This window comes from Gopherus flavomarginatus, chromosome 2 (genome assembly GCF_025201925.1).
Source record: "Gopherus flavomarginatus isolate rGopFla2 chromosome 2, rGopFla2.mat.asm, whole genome shotgun sequence".
Lineage (NCBI taxonomy): Eukaryota > Metazoa > Chordata > Testudines > Testudinidae > Gopherus > Gopherus flavomarginatus.
The window spans coordinates 152,356,912-152,376,403 of NC_066618.1; positions in this window are offsets into that span (position 1 = coordinate 152,356,912).

A 19,492-nucleotide genomic window follows, 5' to 3' on the forward strand; every position below is an offset into this window, starting at 1 on the left:
GCCCTCTCCCGCACCCTGAACCCCTCATTTATGGCCCTACCCTGGAGCCCGCACACCCTCCCACATCCCAACTTCCTGCCCAAGCCCAGAGCCCCCTCCTGCATCCCAAACCCCTCATCCCTGGCCCGACCCCAGAGCCTGCACCCCCTCCCACACCCCAAGACTCTGCCTCAACCCACAGCCCCCTACCGCAATCCAAATCCCTTGGCCTCACCCCCGAGCCTGGAGCCCCCTCCTGTACCCCAAACCTCTCATCCCCAGCCCCACCCCAGAGCCTGCATCCCCAGCCAGAGCTGTCATAAACAGATAGTTAAGGGTTAATGTCTCTTTTACCTGTAAAGGGTTAACAAACAGGGAACTAAACCCCTGACCAGGGAACCAATCAGGAGACAAGATACTTTCAAATCTTGGTGGAGGGAAGCCTTTGTTTGTGTTTTTTTGGGTTTTGCTTTGTTCTCTCTGGGCTCTGAGAGTGACCACACGTACCTACAGGCTCTCTAATCTTCTATTCCAATTTTGTAAGTACAAAGGTAGAAAGGCGGTATAGTCTTTTTATTTGTTTTTTTCTTTATTTGCAAATGTGTATTTGGCTGAAAGTAATTTAAATTGTATTTCTGCTGGAGGAGGCTGTTTCTCCAATTTCTATAAGCTGACAGACCCTGTAACTTTTACCATCTAAATTACAGAGATAACTTTTACCTTTTTTCTTTCTTTTTATTAAAAGTTTTGCTTTAAGACCTGTCTGATTTTTTCCCCTTGTTGAGGCTCAAGGGAACTGAGTCTGTACTCACCAGGGAATTGGTGGGGAGAAGGGAAAGGTGAATTTCCTCTTTGTTTTAGATTCACGGAGTTTGAATCTGTATTGCCTCTGGGTGAATGGAAAAGAGGAGGGGGAAGGAAAATGATTTATTCCCCTTTGTTGTGAGACTCAAGGAATTTGGGTCTTGGGGGTCCCCAGGGAAGGTTTTGCGGGAGACCAGAGTTTATCAAGCACTCTACTCTAAGTCCTGATTGGTGGCAGCACTACAGGATCTAAGCTGGTAATTAAGCTTAGGGGAATTCATGCTAGTACCCATATTTTGGACACCCAGGTTCAGAATTGGGAATTATACTATGACAGAGCCCTCATCCCTTCCCACATCCCAGCTCTCTGCCCCAGCCTGGAGCCCCCTCCCGCACCCTGAACCCCTCATTTCTGGCCCCACCTCAGAGTCTGCACCCCCAGTTGGAGCCCTCACTCTGTCTTGCACCTCAAACCCCTGCCCCAGCCCAGTTAAAGTGAGTGAAGGTGGGGGAGAGCGAGCCACCAAGGGAGGGGGAATGTAGTGAGCAGGGGCGGGGCCTCAGGGAAGGGAATGGACTAGGGCATTTGGGTTTGTGCAATTAGAAAGTTGGCAACCCTATGCTCAGGGCTGACTCAGGCCCCAAGCAAGGGGGACCATGCCATGACTCAGAGCCACATCTGCCTCCCAGGTCCCTCTGAGGATGGACCTGGGACTGGAGGAGCTCTCACTCCCTGCCACGGCCTCCTAGGGGGGAGGGAGGGGAACAGAGCTTCTCTGGTCTTGGGGCTGCAGAGGGGTGGGGGGCAGAAAGGAGCAAATGGATTACGAGGCCTCAGGGGGGGGCGGAATGGGGTGGGACCGTGGGTGAAACGGGTGAGGGGAAGGGCAGAACGGGGCAGGGCTGTGGGTGGAATAGCAGGTGGAAGAGGCGGAATGGGGGAGGGACCACAGACAGAAGGAGTAGGGAGGGGTCCTCCACTTGCTCTGACCCAGGGCTCCACGAAAGCTTAATCTGCCACCGACTGTGCCTTTCCCAGCCCTGCAGAAGAGCTGTGTGTGGCTGGAAAGTTTGCCTCTCTTCCCAGCAGAAGTTGGGTCAATACAAGATATGACCTCGCACCCCCCTTGTCAAGCTGTTATGGGGACATTTTTCCTTAGAAAAGTAGCATTTTCAGGGACATTGTCTGGAGGTTGGGACGCACTAGTTCTAGTCCTGCTCTGGGTAGGCAGTGGCATCTAGCGGGTGAGAGCAGGGAGGGAAAACAGGGACTCTGTTCCTGGCTTTGGGAGGGGAGTGGGCTCTAGTGGTTAGAACAGAGTGGGCTGGGTGTTCGGACTCCTGGGGTCTCTTTCCATCTGTCAGTGCTTGGGTCTGGTGGCTCGGGGAGCCATTGTGGCCTGGTGTTCAGAGATGCTGGCACATAAGGCACCGAAGGCAGGGGAGCTGTAGCTGTGACCTCTCTGATCTTCCCCGGCTGTAGATTGGGACTCACCCTCTGGAAAGGGGGATGTTTATTTGTGTTAAGGCCTGAACCTTTTTCCCCATAGCAGGTGAAGGGTTAAGTGCCCTGCCAGCCTGCTTTGGTAAATAGCATTCAGGACAAAGAAACCCAAAGCACAGATCCAAAGAACACTTCCCTGGCGCCACAACCCCCAAGGTGTTGGCTCTGATCATCCATTAGCCTCTGCAATGCGTGTGCCCTCACACAAGGAAAGCACTGAGGAGACAGTCTGGGGCAGAACTGATGTAAATCTGGAGCGACTATGGATTTACACCTGCATTAGAGCAGAGCCCAGCCACGATGGGGCAAAAGGGCTGTCAAACTGCAGCTATCTCTGGGTGCCAGCGGGGTTGTCGACATGTAGCCAGGGAGGAGGGGGCACATACATTCAGCTCTCACATGCCGCCCATAGCACAGCTGCCAGTGCCATCACAGACCCCAGCCCTGCCCTGTGGCCATTACCCCCTGGGCAGAGAGAGTGCAGCAAGCTTCCCCATTTCAGCCCACCTTGGACAGGGTGGAGAGGACTGTCCATTGTTGCGGGGAGAGGAGAACGTGTGTGATGTTCATTCAGCACTGGACAATCCCCAGACAGCTCTGGCCTGGGGCTTCTCCACCCCTGCTGCCTTCCTCACCCTGGCATCCTTGCCTGGCATGGACCCTGACCTTGTCCTGGGTCCTTTCTGTCCTGGGATGAGGGGTGAATTCCATCTTCAGGTTCTTCTAGGGTTCCTTTGCCCCCACCATGAGGCCCCAGCTTTGTCTGACTTGGGTGAGATTGAGTTTCCACAACCCCCTGAGCCCATTGTGTTCCTCTAACCACTCCCACTCCCCCCCAGCAGACCCTGAGCTCTGTCCTGAGGGGACCGCCCCATCTCAGGAGGCCGTGTCTCCTTGATGCACAGGCTGTACCAAGGGGGTGGGGATGCGTGGAGTAACGTGACAGCAGCTGGTATATTTACAGCCTGGGGGAGGGTAGGATTAGAGCCCAGCACAGCCCGGTGCTGCTGAGTAACCTTCATGGGTTTGTTTATGTTGAGGCCAATGCTCGGCCTTCCTGCTGTGCCAGGCGGTGCCCAGACTTCGAAGCACACAGATCCCCTCATATATCAAGCCAGCAGAGAGGGTCGAGTTACCAGGGTCTATCGGTAACGACAGCCAGCTAATCCACCCTCCTTATCTGGGATTACTGCCAACGACAATTCATTACCGCCTGGGCCAATCAGCTTACAGGGGCCAGGCAGGCACGGTCCTGCACAGGAGCCTCTTGCTGCCCCCGAGGCCTGTCATCACAGCTATAAATAAGGCAACTTGTTTGCAAAAGAACAAATTTAGCCCAGACAGAAGGTCAGAGTGGCAGTGAATAACCTTCCATTAAAATGGTTCTCATTCCTGAGTCTCACTTGGCCTGCGAGTGGGCAGGGCGGGCGGTGCAATGATGGCTGAAGGAGGTTGGGGTAGGGTCTTGTCCTCTTCCCCAAAGCCTGCTCTCTGCTTGGCTATGCTGCCGCTGGGAGAAGCAGGAATAGATCCCCAGTGGGTCAGTGGGGCTGTAGGGCCATGGCAGGTAGGCGAGTGTCAGGTGCCAGCCCAGCACCTCAGTGGCACTGAGATCACACCACAGTACAAAGGGAGGTCGGGCAGCACCTGGGGCTCTGGCAGCAGCGTGGGTGGGCATGGGGCAGGCACTCGCCCTGGGCTCGAGGACGCATAGCAGACTGAGGAAGTGATGGAGTCAGGGGAGGCTGAGGTGGCATAGTGTCCCCCTTCCCCTCCCCCGCATTCCACTCCCTGGGCACCCACAGCAGCCACTCATCACGCAACTGGCCACCCCACTTCTGGTTCCTTTAAAATGACGTGGCTGTTCCTGGCCACCCCTTCTTCAACCCCTGCCTCCTGGCACCATCTTCTCCTGGTGCCCAGGGAGCTAGGCCAGAGGAGGGGCAGGACCAATGCAGTCTGGCCCAAATGCGGGATCAATTCCCATCACCTCCTCCCTGCCACTGCCAGTTCTGCTGCCTCTGGGCTGGTCCTGGAACACAGGCTCCATTCCCTGAGCCGTGGGGACATTGGAGGCTGGAGCTGTGGGTCTGGACCTGGTGCTACAAGAATTTCAAACTCAGAGCCAAACTTCCCAGCTCAGGCCCAGTTCTGCATGTAAACGGAATGTCACTCTGGTTCTCAGCCCCAGGGAAAGCACAGGCAGCGCTGGTGACCACGTATCCCAGGATGCTTTTGGGCCTTGTCTTTGGCATTCCCAGCTGAAGGTAGGCGTTTGCTCAAGCTGGAACAGGAGGCCTTGGTCTATCTGCTTTCCCCCATCCCCAGGCTCAAGGTCTCAGCTCGATGTCTTGAGCTGCCCCTTCCCCTCAATTCACTTTCTGTTAAAGGCCTGGTGAGCCCATGGCATCACAAAGTGCACTCTGTTACCAGGGCTCTTGGGTGTGCTGAGTTATAAGGACTCAGCATTGCCTCAGTGGGTGGTTGGCTAAAACCAGAAACTGTTGCCCCTCTGGTGTGAATATAACCTCTCAGCCACAGCTGCTCAGCAGCACACACCTATGACTCTACATAAACACACAGGTACACAAACACACACACAGGAAAACACACACAATGCACACTTGTCACATACAGACACAAAGGAATGCTCAAAAACGCAGCTACAGTGAGATGTATCTATACAGGCGCACCCAGATCAGACACACAGCTAGAGAAAAAGATACACTCTGCACACTCTGCTTAGCTCACTCCAAGCCACACAAGATCAAAATTATACCCATTACTTAGCCACATGTGCAATAAATACAAAGATGCACCTACACAAGGATGCACCTGGTGACAGGGAGCTCCCCCAGACATACAAGCTCAGGCAGACACACACACGCTAGAGGACACACACAGAGACAGAGTTTCCAAGTCCGTTCCATTTAAAGAGATTTTATTGGGCTGACCAGCTATCTGTGAGCTGTGAACAGAGGAGAAGCAAACAGAGGGAATTTACCTGGGAATTTGCCTGTGGGGAGGTGACACAGAGTTTTTTGTCTTTCAGGCTTCCGTGAGCAGTAAATACAACATACAGCTGTTGTGACCTGCACAGGATGTGCCATGTTTGTCTTTCTCCCAGAGGATAGAAGCGACTTCTCTGTACAAAGTACAAGCTGGCTTCCATATTGGAAAAGAAGATTCAAGGACTAGGTTCAAGTATCAACTCTGCGCTGAAACAAAGAAAATGAAGACTTTCTGAATAGAAGTCAGTGTTTGGTTCTGCAGGCACAGCATGCTGAAGAATCAGAGAGGGCAGTGCAAAATGGGGAAGAAAATTGGCAGCATGTGACCTTCAGAAGAAGAAAGAGGAGAACCCACATACCCTCAATGCAGACAGAGGTAAGAAACCGTTTTCAGGCTTTCTGCACAGGTACTACAGCGGAGAATGATTTGGAAGAGTCATCTGAGGGAAAGGATCAGAAGGAGAACCCATTGGCTGGAAGGCATGGGATGCATTGTCTTAGGGATAGGAGTTCCATGACCACCACTCCCAAAAGGAGGAGATGGATAGTGGTGGTTGGGGACTCCCTTCTAAGAGAGACGTAGTAATACCATCTGCCATCCAGACCGGGAAACTCAAGAAGTGTGCTGCTTGCCTGGAGCTAGAATGCAGGATGTGACAGAGTGTCTGCCAAGACTGATCAAGCCTTTGGACCTCTACCCGTTCCTACTTCCCCATGTGGGCACCAATGATAGTGCCAAGAATGACCTTGAGTGGGTCAGTGCAGACTACGTGGCTCTGGGAAGAAGGATAGAGAAGTTTGAGGCGCAAGTGGTGTTCTCCTCCATCCTCCCTGTTGAAGGAAATGGCCCAGGTAGGGCCCATCGAATTGTGGAGGTAAATATGTGGTTACATAGGTGGTGTCAGAGAGAGGGCTTTGGATTCTTCGACCATTGGATGTTGTTCCAGGTAGAAAAATTGCTCGGAAGAGATGAGATCCACCTAATGAAGATACGGAAGAGCATCTTTGCAGGCATCTTTGCGAGGTGGGCTTTAAACTAGGTTCACCAGGGGGATGGAGACCTAAGCTCAGAGGTAAGTGTGGGAGTGGGATACTGGGAAGAAACACAAGGAGGAGGGTGCAACAGGGCAGGCCTCTTGATTCAAACTGAGAAAGTAGGGCAATCGGCTAGATAACTTTGTGACTAGTTTGGTCACAGAGACCCCCTTGGGACTGTCACATGATGTGCTGAAATTACCTCTGAGCCCGTTTTCCCTGCTAGCTTGGGACTTCCAGAATCCTGCCTTGTTGAGCCAGACCTGCTAGCCTGTTACAACACAGACCCAGGTCTGGTCCACGCCCCCAGAGATACAGACTTAACTGAAAACAGCTCAGCAAGTCACCTGTCTCCAGCACCCAGATACCCAGCTCCCAATGGGATCCAGACCCCAAATAAATCCGTTTTACTCTGTATAAAGTGGTTAGTGGGTTAATGTTGGGGCAGAAGGAAGGTGGGTTAATGTTGGGGGCGGGGCAGTGGGTTGGTTAATATTGGGGGCAGGCAGTGGATGGCTTAATGTTGGGGGCAGAAGGAGGAGGAGTTAATGGGGGCGGAGCAGTGGGTGAGTTATTATTGGGGGCAGGGCCGTGGGTGTGTTATGTCAGAGGAGGGGCACTGGGAGAATGCACTGTGGGTTTTTTGGTGATGGGGAGGTTGGGCAAACCTTTGAAAGTTGCTGCATTCCATGTCTCCTGCTTTGCTGTCCCAAGGACTGGGCCCCCTCCTGGCCTGCTGGGCCATCTGCCAGCCCCACTCCTGCTGGGCCATCTGGCCTGCTGGGGGGCTGTGGTTCTGCAGAGGCCTAGGAGTCTTCATGGCATGAGCACACTTATGGGGCAAGAAGAGCCAGTATGTGGAGGGAATGGTGTCCAGTGGCTAAAGCAAGAGGCTGTGGGCCAGGACTCCTGTGTTCTGTCCCTGACCTACTGTGTAACCCCAGGCAAGTCACTTCACTTCCCTGTGCCTCCATTTCCCCATCTAAAATAGAGTAATAGACTCTAAGGCCAGAAGGGACTCTAAGGCTCTGACCTCACATAGAGCACGGGTCAGAAACCTGCCCCACAGTCATTCCTAGAGCATAGCTGCTAGACAAACATCCAATCTGGATTTTAAAATGGTCAGTGATGGAGACTTCAATGATTAATTACATTCACTGTTGAAACTTTACTCCTTCTTTCCAGTCTGAATTTGCCTAGCTTCAATGTCCAGCCATTAGATCATGTTAGACCTTCCTCTGCTTGACTGAAGAGCCCAGTATTAAATATTTGTTCCCCGTGTAGGTACTGACAGACTGTAACCCCTTAACCTTCCTTTTGTTAAAATGAATAGGAGCTCCTTGTGTCTCTCACTGTAAGGCAGGTTTTCTAATTCTTTAATCATTCTCATGGCTCTTCTCTGAACCTTCTCCAATTTACCAATAACCTTCCTGAATTGTGGAGACCAGAACTGGACACAGGATTCCAGCAAGCTCAGCATCGGTCACACCAGTGCTAAATACAGAAGTAAAATAACCTCTCTGCTCCTATTCAAGATTCCCCTGTTCACGCATCCAAGGAGCGTATTAGCTCTTTTCGCCACAACATCACACTGGGAGCTTGTGTTCAGCTGATTATCTACCACAACCCCCAAATCTTTTTCAGGGTCACTGCTTCCCAGGGTAGCGTCCCCCAGCCTGTAAGTATGGCCAACATTCTTTTTTTCCAGATGTATATATTTACATTAAAACAAATATTCTTTGCTTACATCCAGTTCACCAAGAGATATAGAATCAGAGAATCCTAGGACTGGAAGGGCCCTCAAAAGGTCTTCTAGTCCAGTCACCTGCACTCAAGGCAGGGCCAAGCATTATCTAGACTATCCCTGATAGGTCTGTCCAACCTATTCTTCAGACTCTCTAATGATGGAGATTCTGCAACCTCCCTGGGCAATTTATTCCAGTGCTTAACCACCCTGACAGTTAGGACGTTTTTCCTAATATCCAACTGTAGCGCGGTGGCCACCCGCTCGTGCCCTGAAGGGCTTAAAGCAGCCCTGGGAGAGGGCTGTGATAGGGGAAAACCTGGGCTGATTGGGGAAATAGCCACAGCTGGGCCAAGCCCCAATCAGGCTGCAACTGGCCCTATAAGAGGCTGTGGGCTGGGAGCACAGGCAGTCTCTCTCTAGGCACAGAGAGAGAGAAGGGCCTGGCTGCCTGGGACTTGAGTAAGATACTGGAATAGAGCAGTGCTGGGGAATAGGTCAAGGGAGCTGGGGAGCTCCCACCTGGAAAACCCCCTGGCTGCAGGCCTAGCCAAAGGCCTGAAAAGGTACTGGGGTTGCAGAGGTGCAGCCTGGGGGTAGGTGGAGGCAGCAGGTTCAAACCCCCCTTGCCGATGATGTGTGATATGGGCTGCAGTCTGCCCCGAAGTGCGGGGGCTAGATAAGGCCTGGCAGTGAACACTGAGCCAGGTCTACACTAGCTGGGAGGTTGACCCCAGAGAGTGGGGGTACTGCCAGAGGGCAGCACCCAAAGGAGAGGGGCACTGGGGTCCAGGAGGGACACAGGGCCAGCAACAATGCGACATTGACATGCAGAGGGAGCTCCAATGGCTGGACAAGCTAATTCCCTGGAAGACCAGCAGGGGGCGCCCAGAGGTGAGTCCTGCATCGCTACACCAACCTAAACCACCCTTGCAGTTGCACTGAATCAGTGATCTGTCATCTTCACTATTTATCAATCCCCAATTTTTGCATCATCTGCAAACTTTATCAGGGGTGATTTTATGTTTTCTTCCAGGTCATTGATAAAGATGTTAAACAGCATAGTGCCAAGAACTAATTCCTGCAAAACCCACTAGAAACACACCTGCTTGATGATGATGCTTTGTTTAAAGTTACATTTTGAGACTGATCAGTTAGCTAGTTTTTAATCCATTTAATGTGTGCTATATTAATTTTATAGAGACAAGGTGGATGAAGTAAAATCTTTTATTGGACCAACTTCTATTGCTGAAAGAGACAAGCTTTCGAGCTGCACAGAACAATAAAAGAAGTTGGTTCAACAAAATATAAAACTCACCTACCTTGTCCCTAATATCCCGTAGCCAACATGACTACGACAACTATGTTAATTTTATATCATTCTAGTTTCTTAATCAAAATGTTGTGCAACACTTAGGGTATGTCTCCACTGCTCGCCGGATCGGCGGGCAGAGATCAATCCAGCACATATCGATTTATCACATCTAGTCTAGACATGATAAATCGATCCCCGAGCGCTCTCCAGTTGACTCCCGTACTTCAGCGCTGCAAGAGGTGCAGGCAGAGTCGACAGGGGAGCGGCAGCAGTCGACTCACCGTAGTGGAGACACCGTGATGTCGATCTGACTACGTCGACTTCAGCTACGTTATTCATGCAGCCGAAGTTGCATAACTTAGATCGATTCTTCCCCACCTCAGAGTAGACCAGGGCCATGAGACATGATGGTTATGGCACAAAGTCACACACCTTACAGAAGTTTAACTATGTTATATCACACTATACCTCTATCAACCAAACATGCAATCTGCTCAAAAAAAAATATCCAGTTAGGTTGACAGGATTTATTTTCCAGAAACCCATGTTGATTTGCATTAATTATATCACTCTCCTTTAGTTCACTATTAATTGAGTCTCTTATCAGCCACTCCATTATCTTGCCCAGGATCGATGTCAGACTGACAGGCCTATAATTACATTGGTCATCCGGTTGACTCTTTTTAAAAATTGGCACATTAGCTTTCTTCCAGTCTGGAACTTCCCCAGTGCTCCCAGACTTACTCAAACTCAACATTAATGGTCCAGCAAGTTCCTCAGCTATCTCTTTTAAAACTCCTGGATGCAAGTTCTCTGGACCTGCTGATTTAAAAATGTCTGACTTTAGTAGTTTCTGTTTAACGTATTCCAGAGATGCTAGTGGAATGGAAAGTGTGAGACGGCATCATCTGTTTTCTCTAAAATACAGAATAAAAATATTTATTGAACACTTCTGCCTTTTCTGCATTATTATTGATAATTCTACCATTTCCATCTAGTAACAGACTAATATTATTGTCAGGATTCCTTTTGCTCCTAATATTTTTTTTAAAACTCCTTATTGTCCTTATCACCATTGGCCATAGGTTTCTCCTTGTGTCCCTTGGCTTCTCTTACCAATTTTCTACAATTCCTAATTTATATTCAATACTATCAGCTTTTCCTTTCTTACATTTGTTAGATATATTTTTTATAGCTTCCTTCTCTTTCCTTCTAAACCAGGTTGTTTTTTTAACCAGCGCAGCCTTCTTCCTTGATTGTGGGCCTCTAGTAAGGCATTCTTAAATTATTTCCAATTGTTGTTCACATTTTTCTGATTAAATTCTTTCTCTCAGGTGATTTGGCTCATAATTGTATTCAGCTTTGTGAATTTGGCCCTATTAAAGCACCAAGTATATATATTACTTGTCTGGAATATATTCTGCTTGCACATTATATATGTGATCAAGTCATGATCATTTGTATGTAAGTGTGATGAGTTGGACCCCTAGGGAAGTCACCTGATGTGCTGAGATACCACTGAGTCTACCTGTTCTGCCAGCACGGGTCTCTTTAACCTGTCTTGCTGAGCCAAGCTCTTAAAACCTCCTCTAACACACACAGGCAGGGCCATACCCAGCTGCAGATCAGCTCTGGGAAGACTCCGTTTAAGGGACTTGCTCCAGCACTCAGACGTCCCCATCCCTTGGAGTGCAGACCCAAAGGTATAGTATGAAATTTGCCCCCTCTCTCAATGTGGAAGAAATCACATAAAATGGGTTATATTATGAACCAGAAATCAATGTATTAGCTATAACAGGTGTATTTTAGGTAGTTAAGGAGGTAGCAGACAGAACAAGGCAGATTACTAAGAAAATAAAAGAGAGCATGCAAACTAAGCTTAATACACTAAAGAAACTGGTTACATGTGAGTTTGCACCCTAAATGTGGTTCTAATCATCTTCTTCACAGGCCAGACGCCCTTCCAGCCTGGGCCCAGTTCTTTCCCCCTGGTCAGTCTTAGTTGTTTCCAGCAGTCATCTTGGGTGGGGCAGCAGGAGACCTCTGACAACCAGGATTTCCTCACTCCCTATATTTAAATAGGATGTGCATAAGGCGGGAATCCTTTGTTTCCCTAGTTTGATCCCCCTTCCCTTACAGTGGAAAGTTACAAGAAGTCCCAGGTAAGGTTTAATATCAGGTGACAGACCACCTGACTCTGTAGTATCACAGCATCCATGAGTCAGTGGCAGCATGGAGGGTCTGCAGGAAGGCCAAACCTTTTCACAGATCATTGTCCTCGCTGATGGGCCTTCCACCCTGTCTGGCTTTTACATTTTATACTTGAAGTGTTGGCAGTGGGTGTCACCCAAAGTAGCATAGCTGAAATACAGATACATAGTCACTATTCCTAACTTCAGATACAGAAATGATACAGGCACACAAATTGGATAATCACATTCAATAAATCAGAACCTTTCCAATGATATCTACACATGAGCCATCTTGCATAAAGTATCTCTGTTATGTCATATTCTATCATAAGCATGTTTTCATACAGAATATGGAATGACACATCACAGTAAGATAGCAGTAACTTTTAGCTTTGGGATCAGTTCCTCCTCATCTGTTAGGACAAGGTATAATATAGGAAAGGAAGAAGTGGTGGAGTGGAGATTAAAGATAATCTAATTATGACCCAATGCCTAAACAAATACTTTGCCTCATTTTTTATGTAATGAGGAACTTGGGGCCAGTAGCAGGGTGGCTAATGGGGAAAAGGATAGGGAAGTAGAAATTACCATATCCAAACTCAAACAGCATAATAGGGCCAAACTGGAGTCCTGGATAGTCTCCATCCAACAATACTAAACAGGGGCAACTCTAGACATTTCACCGCCCCAAGCACGGCGGCATGATGCGGGGGGCGCTCTGCCCATCGCAGGTCCCGCGGCTCCAGTGGACCTCCTGCAGGCCTCCCTGCGGAGGGTCAGCTGGTCCCGCGGCTCCACCAAAGCCGCAGGACCAGCGGACCCACCGCAGGCAAGCCGCCGAAGGCTGCCTGCCTGCCGCTCTCCCGGCGACCGGCAGAAGTGCCCCCCCGCAGCATGCAGCCCCAAGCACGTGCTTGGCGTGCTGGGGTCTGGAGCTGCCCCTGCTAAAGAAACAAGAAACTAGCATGTGAAATTGCAAGCCAAATAGCAATGATTTCTAATGAATCCATAAACTCGGGTGTCGTACCTATGACTGGAGAATTGTAAATACAGCATCTATATTTAAGAAAGAGGGAAAAATGTGATCTGGGGAACTACAAGCCTCAATTGTATGCAAGGTTTTAGAACAAATTTAGAAAGAGGGCATCATTAAGAACAGAGAGATAATCATTAATTGGGATAAAATCCAATCTGGTTTTACAAAAGGTACCAGACCAGACTGATCTCTTTCTTTGAGAAGATAACTGGTTTTCTAGAGCAAGGAAATGCAGTAGATCTAATCTACCTGGATTTCAGTAAAGCATTTGATATAATTCCACATGGGAAAATATTAGTTAAATTGAAGAAAATGGGGATTAATACAAGAATCGAAAGGTGGGTAATGAACTGATTAAAGGGGAGACTTAAACAGGTCATAATAAAAGGGGAACTGTCAGGCTGGAAGGAGGTCCTAGGGGACTTCCTCAAGGATCAGTCTTGGGACCAATCTTACTTATTTTCATTCATGACCTTAGCACAAAAACTAGGAGTGTGCTAATAAAATTTGAAGATGACACAAAATTGGAAGGTATTGCCAGTCCAGAGGAGGACTGCAATATCATACAAGATTTGGACCAGGGCTTCCCAGAGGATTCAGGGGGGCTGGGGCAAAGCAATTTTGGGGGCCCCTTCCATAAAAAAAAGTTGCAATACTATAGAATACTATATTCTCATTGGGGCCCCTGCAGGGCCCGGGGCCAGGAGCAAATTGCCTCACTCCCCCCCCACCCCCCCCGGGCAGCCCTGATTTGGACAACCTTGAACACTGGAATAATAGAAATGGGATGAAATTTAATAGTGCAAAGTGCAAGGTCATGCACTTGGGGACTAACAACGGGAATTATTGCTATAAACTGGGGACGTATCAATTGGAAGTGACAGAGGGGAGAAAAAGCTGGGTGTACTGGTTGATCACAGGATGACTATGAGTCTCCAATGTGATGTGGCCATGAGAAAGACTAATTCAGTCCTAGGTTGCATCAGATGAGGTATTTCCTGTAGAGACAGGGAAGTGTTAGTACCATTAGACAAAGCACTGGTGAGACCTCATCTGGAATAATGTGTGTAATTCTGGTATCCGTATTTAAGAAGGATGAATTCAAACTGGAACAGGTGCAGAGAAGGGCTACTAGGATGATCCAAGGAACAGAAAACCTGTCTTATGAGGAGACTCAAAGAGCTTGTCTTGTGTAGCCTAACAGGGGAAATAAAATTGCTCTCTATAAATACATCAGAGAGATAAGCAACAGGGAGAGTGAGGTGTTATTTAAGTTAAGGGTCAACATTGGCACAAGAACAAATTGCTATAAACTGACCATCAACAAGTTTAGTCTTGAAATTAGATGAAGGTTTCTAACCATCTGAGGAGTGAAGTTCTGGAACAGCCTCCCAAGGGGAGCAGTGGGGGCAAAAATCCTGACTGGATTCAAGACTGAGCTTGATAAATGTATGGACGGGAATGGGATAGTGGTACTGCCTGTAATGGCCCATCCTCGACTGATATTAGCACATATCTCCAATAGCCAGAGATCAGACACTTGATGGGCATGGCTCTGAGTTACTACAATGAATTCTTTCCCAGGTGTCTGGCTGGTGGGTCTTGCACACATGCTCAGGATCTAACCTGATCCCCATATTTGGGGTCGGGCAGGAATTTTCCCCTGGGTCAGATTGGCAGAGACCCTGGTCATTTTTTGCTTCCTCTGCAGCGTTGGCAAGGGTCACTTGCTGGTTTACACTAGAGTAAATGATTGATTCTCTGTAACTTGAAGTCTTTAAAGCAAGATTTGAGGACGTCAGTAACTCAGCCAGAGGTTAGGGGTCAGTTACAGGAGTGGGTGGGCCAGGTTCTGTGTTCTGCAATGTGCAGGTCAGATGAAATGATCAGAATAGTCCCTCTGCCCTTAGAGTCTATGACTCATAGCGAATTCCCCCATGTGGGATGTAGCACTTTTTGAGTTAGGAAATTGTCATCTATCGTGTTTAGCCATTCCAAGGATGCTCTAGTACTGGCGGCATGAGATCCCATCATACATGACTCACATTGAAGTCCACCAGAATAACGTTGTTTTTTTTCCTGCTACACATTGTAGCAGATGCATAAGGAAGCAGTTAATAGAATCATAGAATAGAATATCAGCGGGGCAGGGGGCTGCACTGTGGGGGCAGGGGAGAGCAGGGAGGGAGGCTCACCTGCAGTCTCAGGGGAACAGGCGGGCAGTGTGGGTGGTGGCAACACGGAGAATGCAGGAGGAGGACTCACGAGGAGCAGTGGGCAGCTGCACAGCCGGCGAGAAGCAGCGCTTTGAAGGGGAAATGGCCGTTTCTCTCCAGCTGAGGGGCTGCCCCTGCTCCTCCTGAGCCCTCCGCCCGCGTTCACAGGGTCACATTCTGAAAGGGGCTTTAGAGGGGGAGTTGGATAGGAGGTGGGGGTGTGGATAGGGGTTGGGCAGTCAGGGAGCAGGGGGGGTTGGATAGGAGGTGGGGGTGTGGATAGGGGTTGGGGCAGTCAGGAAGCGGGGGGGTTGGATAGGGGGTGGGGTTCCAAGAGGACAGATAGGGGCAGGGGATCCCAGGAGGGCATGGTCAGGGGACAAGGAGTGGGGGGGTTGGATGGGCTGGGAGTTCTGAGGGGGGCAGTCAGGGGGCGGGAAGTGGGACAGGGCGGATAGGGTTAGGGTTTGGTGAGGCACAACCTTCCCTACCCGGCCCGCTATACAGTTTTGGAACCCGACGTGGCCCTTAGGCCAAAAAGTTTGCCCACTCTTGGTCTAGATCCATCCTCTTTGGAACCCCCTTTCAGGTAGTTGAAAGCAGCTATCAAATCCCGCCTCATTCTTTCTTCTGCAGACTAAACAATCCCAGTTCCCTCAGTTTCTCCTCATAAGTCATGTGCTCCAGCCCCCTACTCATTTTTGTTGCCCTCCACTGGACTCTTTCCAATTTTTCCACATCCTTCTTGTAGAGTGGGGCCCAAAGCTGGACACAGTACTCCAGATGAGGCCTCACCAATGCCGAATAGAGGGGAATGATCACATCCCTCGATCTGCTGGCAATGCCCCTACTTATACAGCCCAAAATGCCGTTAGCCTTCTTGGCAACAAAGGCACACTGTTGACTCATATCTAGCTTCTCGTCTATTGTAACTCCTAGGTCCTTTTCTGCAGAACTAGCCTAGCCACTCGGTTCCTAGTCTGTAGCAGTGCATGGGATCCTCCGTCCTAAGTGCAGGACTCTGCACTTGTCCTTATTGAACCCCATCAGATTTCTTTTGAATCAATCCTCCAATTTGTCTAGGTCCTTCTGTATCCTATCCCTATCCTCCAGCGTATCTACCACTCCTCCCAGTTTAGTGTCATCTGCCAACTTGCTGAGGGTGCAGTCCACGCCATCCTCTAGATCATTAATGAAGATATTGAACAAAACCAGCCCCAGGACCGACCCTTGTGGCACTCCGCTTGAAACCGGTTGCCAACTAAACATGGAGCCATTTATTACTACCCGTTGAGCCCGACGATCTAGCCAGCTTTCTATCCACCTTATAGTCCATTCATCCAGCCCATACTTCTTTAACTTGCTGGCAAGAATACTGTGGGAGACCGTAACAAAAGCTTTGCTAAAGTCAAGGAATAACAACATGTCCCACTGCTTTCCCCTCATCCACAGAGCCAGTTATCTCCTCATAGAAGGCAATTAGGTTAGTCAGGCATGACTTGCTCTTGGTGAATCCATGCTGACTGTTCCTGATCACTTTCCTCTCCTCTAAGTGCTTCAGAATTGATTCCTTGAGGACCTGCTCCATGATTTTTCCAGGTACTGAGGTGAGGCTGACTGGCCTGTAGTTCCCTGGATCCTCCTCCTTCCCTTTTTTAAAGATGGGCACTACAGTAGCCTTTTTCCAGTCATCCGGGACCTCCTCCGATCGCCAGGAGTTTTCAAAGATAATGGCCAATGGCTCTGTAATCACATCCGCCAACTCCTTTAGCACTCTCAGATGCAGTGCATCTGGCCCCATGGACTTGCACTCGTTCAGCTTTTCTAAATAGTCCTGAACCACTTTTCTCCACAGAGGGCTGGTCACCTCCTCCCCATACTGTGCTGCCCAGTGCAATAGTCTGGGAGCTGACCTTGTTCATGAAGACAGAAGCAAAAAAAAGCATTGAGTACATTAGCTTTTTCCACATCCTCTGTCACTACTTTGCCTCCCCCATTCAGTAAGGGGGCCACACTTACCCTGACCACCTTCTTGTTGCTAACATATCTGTAGAAACCCTTCTTGTTACTCTTAACATCTCTTGCTAGCTGCAACTCTGAGTGTGATTTGGCCTTCCTGATTTCACTCCTGCATGCCTAAGCAATATTTTTATACCTCCCCCTGGTCATTTGTCCAATCTTCCACTTCTTGTAAGCTTCTTTATTGTGTTTAAGATCAGCAAGGATTTCACTGTTAAGCCAAGCTGGTCACCTGCCATATTTACTGTTCTTTCTACACATTGGGATGGTTTGTTCCTGCAATCTCAATAAGGATTCTTTAAAATACAGCCAGCTCTTCTGGACTCCTTTCCTCCTCATGTTATTCTCCCAAGGAATCCTGCCCATCAGTTCCCTGAGGGAGTCAAAGTCTGCTTTTCTGAAATCCAGGGTCCATATTCTGCTGCTTTCCTTTCTTCCTTGTGTCAGGATCCTGAATTCGACCATCTCATGGTCACTGCCTCCCAGGTTCTCATCCACTTTTGCTTCCCCTACTAATTCTTCCCAGTTTGTGAGCAGCAGGTCAAGAAGAGTTCTACCACTAGTTGGTTCCTCCAGCACTTGCACCAGGAAATTGTCCCCTACACTTTGCAAAAACTTCCTGGATTGTTTATTCCAGTTATCCTGTTCCCTAGTGGGATTTGGCGGTTGGTAGCAGACACCAGCTAATATCACATCTTGTGCTTTACCAATTAGAACATTGATCCATAAGCATTCAAGTTCATTTTCCTCCAGCTTATCAGTGACTCAGAAACAGGTCATACCATTGGACACTGGTTTCCTGCTGGGAAACCTGTGCAGCTGTGTTCATGAACATTTGTGCCCTGCTTCGGGACCCTCAGATTGAAGTGCATTGAGTTATTATTTGATTGTTAATACTTACCCCTCACCCTTTCCCCCCACCCCGAGTTTTACCCTTCCCCTGCCCTCTCCTGTCATGCCCCTCCATTTGCCAAGTGTCCACAGGATATCAATGACATCCTGACATCCCCACAGCTGTCTCGGAGCCTCCCACCCCAGCAGCTGTGCTGAGGCAGACTCCGAGCTGGAATCTACAGACAGCTGCAACCTGCTGGGAACCCGCCACAAAACAGGCTCCAGGGCCAGAGCTCTAAAGATGGCCATTCCCACTGGCTCCTCTGTGGAGGCAAGACGTGAAGCAGCCCGTGTCTGAGACAATGTGTGTGTGCGGTGGGGGAAGGGGGTGTCTGTAGCTGACTGGCGGCCAGGGCCTGTGAACCGCCCCAGGCTTAGTGCAGTCCCCAGGGACCCTGCAGGATTGTCTCCAGAGCTTTGCCCAGCCTGGAAGGCGATTCCACAGTCAAACTGATCTCACTGGCCCTGAGTACCGCCTCAATGTTCCCTGTGTAAGCCCCTCCTGCTGCCAATCCCCTCAATAATCCCTCCTGGTGCCCCCATGTGAGGCACTCACAGGCTCTTTGCCTGCTCCCCCCCACCTCAGTCCCTCAGCCAAACTGGGCTGGTTGGTCCCTCAGACTCTGCTCATTCGTGCTGCTCCTCCCTGAGCTGCCCCCGCTCCTCAAAGTCTTTCTCTATAGCTGTGCCCCTAGGGTTGCCAGGCATCCAGTGGGAGCCTGGGGCGAAGGCAGGCTCCCTACTTGCCCTAGCTCCGCGCAGCTCCCAGAAGCAGCCACCAGGTCCTTGCGGCCCCATGGCGCATGGGTGGCCAGGGAGGCTCCATGCATTGTCCCCACCCCAAGAGCCGGCTGCACAGCTCCCACTGGCTGGGAACCATGACCAATGGAAGCTGTGGGGGCGGCACCTGCAGGCAGTGTGCAGAGTCTCTCTGGCCACCCATGTGCCTAGGGGCTGCAGGGCACTGGTGGCCATTTCCTGGGACCCATAGTAAGCGCTGCCGCGATCCCGCACCCCAACCCCCTCCTGCACCCCAACCCCCTACCCCAGGCCGGAGTCCCCTCCCACACCCAAACTCCCTCCTGGAGCCTGCTCTACGCCCACACCCCAACTCCCTGACCCAGCCCTGAGCCCCCTTCTGCACCCCAAACCTCTCATCCTGGCCCCATCTCAGAACCCACACCCCCAGCCAAAGCCCACACCCCTTCCTGCACCCCAACCCCTGACACAGGGGATGAGGGAGTCCAGCCCAGCTCCTCTGCCATCCCTAGCCCCCAGCTGCGCAAAGCCAGTCAGTGCACTAAGTGGGGTGCAGCCTGTGCCCCCAGAACTTGGAGGGGACCGCAGGAAATCTGCAAGGGGCTCGCTCATCTTGTGGGTCAGTTTCAGGGATTTCCCTACAGGGTTCCAAGGTTTTTTCCCTGGTCCTGGCCTGACAGCTGGGGGTGACATCTTCCAGCTCTCCACGAAGCAGGCACAGCCCCCCTACCCCAGTGTTTTCCAGCGCAGGAACCCTCAGGGAGCGAGAGGACCCATCAGTCCTTGTCCTGCCTGCTGAGGGAAGAGCTGGGGCCAGGTGTGGGGGTGGGTGTTGACCTGGACCCTTGCCCATTAGACACAGGACCGAGATCCAGCAAGCTCATTTCACAGCAGCCAGCCATGCCTGGCTAAGCCTTTCAGCCACCTCCACTGGCCTGCCTTTCTTCCAGCCAAACCCTTCTAGTAACTGAGCCCCTCACACCC